This window comes from Amblyraja radiata, chromosome 45, assembly GCF_010909765.2.
Source record: "Amblyraja radiata isolate CabotCenter1 chromosome 45, sAmbRad1.1.pri, whole genome shotgun sequence".
Lineage (NCBI taxonomy): Eukaryota > Metazoa > Chordata > Chondrichthyes > Rajiformes > Rajidae > Amblyraja > Amblyraja radiata.
The window spans coordinates 7662354-7664356 of record NC_046000.1 but is presented as its reverse complement, the minus strand read 5'-3'; positions in this window follow the sequence as shown (position 1 = coordinate 7664356).

The window sequence follows — 2003 nt, the reverse complement described above, 5'->3', positions numbered from 1 at the left end:
AGGGAGCACACAACATGGCTGAGTGGACTTCACTGATGCCTGTTTTACCGATATTCCGATGAAGGTTCTTTGTTGTTCTGTGCAATACATGTCGTGGAAACTTGCAGCAGGGTAATTGAGTTTAGTGGGAAAAGCATTAAGAAGTCTGAAGAATGTGCTGCTAAATGGATATAAATGGACGAAAGCCTTGAAAGCAAAGTCACTGCTGGCGTGCTGCAACACAAAGAAGACAGCCAGGAATCAACTCTAACGGAAAGGTAAGATCTAAAGTCTGAATTTATGAAAATCTATCTGTATGGACTTTAATTAATTTAATTGCACCCTTTTATAATGTGAAAAAATTAGATTTGGAGGCTGTACATTCACTCATTCATTCATTCATTCATTCACTCACTCATTCATGGCTTAAACTATGTGTATCCATAACATAGTAGTCTAATAAGTCTTTACCATCTAATCTCGGAGCTGCCTGCGATAACTTACAGGGAAAAAGTGCTCCGACCGCGGGGCCTAGGTACTATTAATATAGTGAAGCCGCGGTCTCAATTAAGAAGCGGCCGATTCGCGAACGCGGAGCCGCGGGGTGTGTTTCGATCATCTCCGCGAGGGGGTGGGAGAGGCTGTACATAGTGCCGTCCGCAGCAGCCAAATTCCAGACCACTGCCACGGAAGAAAAACAGAGGGATATTGATCGCACTTTATAGCCTTCCATTGGTGTGAGAAATGGCCAGAAATGGTAGATGTTTCTGTTGAAATGAGTTGGTGTATGTGAACTTGAACTAATTTTTCTATGGTATTCTATTGTTATTCTCATTAAAATTAAGAAGAGGTTGAAATGTTATGAATTGAAGTCCATACAGACTTAATGACATTGAAATTTAATTTCTGTAACCTCTGTCTGACCCTCCACATGAACTTGAACTAACTTATTTATGGCAGTAAATTACTGTGTAAGTCTCATTGACATTAAGAAGAGATTGACATTTTAAGAATTAAAGTCCTTGCAGACCAAAGTAATATGAGATGTTTTTTCTGCAGCTTCTGACCCTCCACTCTTCAGAGCCATTCCACACAAAAGTGTTTTGTGTGGACATGTACTGTGCCTTAATGAACACTAATTCGATAACTTGCAGACTTGCCATCCCATCTACATGGACATGCATGCATGTTTAATTTCCTCATTGATATATCGATATTGTCTTACATAATATAATACAGGCAAAGGTGTAAAATACGCCCTGACACATATTATCTTCTATTATCAGGAGGCAGCAATGTATCCCGGGTTATCATGCAGTGCTATCGTCACTTCAAAAGACTTTGAATCTGATGAAGAATATTCAGATGAAGATCAAATGTGATGTAAACAAAATAAATTGGGGAAATAAATGATTATATAAAGTTTTATTTTAATGTCGATCGTTTCACTGTCCATTGTGTCAAATTATTTAAACAATGAGTGAATTACTTATGATAATGACGTGCTGGTGAATCACTTCGACAGTCCACCGACCGATCCACACATACATATACACATCCACACACATCCGTACGCACACTTCCATGCATGCAAACACTCACATACATGCAGACATAAATCCGCACACACACACATCCACACATCCATTCACACGCAGACATATATGTACACATCCACACACACATCCACATAATAAAAAGACGAGGCAAACAATTGGGCTGCAGACACCCGAAAACCAAAATTCATTTTGTGAACACAAACTTTAAAAAAAAGGCGAGGCAAACAATTGGGCTGCAGACACCCGACAACCAAAATTCATTTTGTGAACACAAAATGGTTTTAAAAATAAAGGCGAGGCAAACAATTGCGCTGCAGCCACCCGACAACCAAATATTCATTTTGTGAACACAACCTTGTTAAAAAGGAGAGGCAAACAATTGTGCTGCAGCCACCCGACAACCAAAATGTATTTTGTGAACACAACAAAGGAGAGGCAAACAATGGCCGCGACCCCCACTCTGCA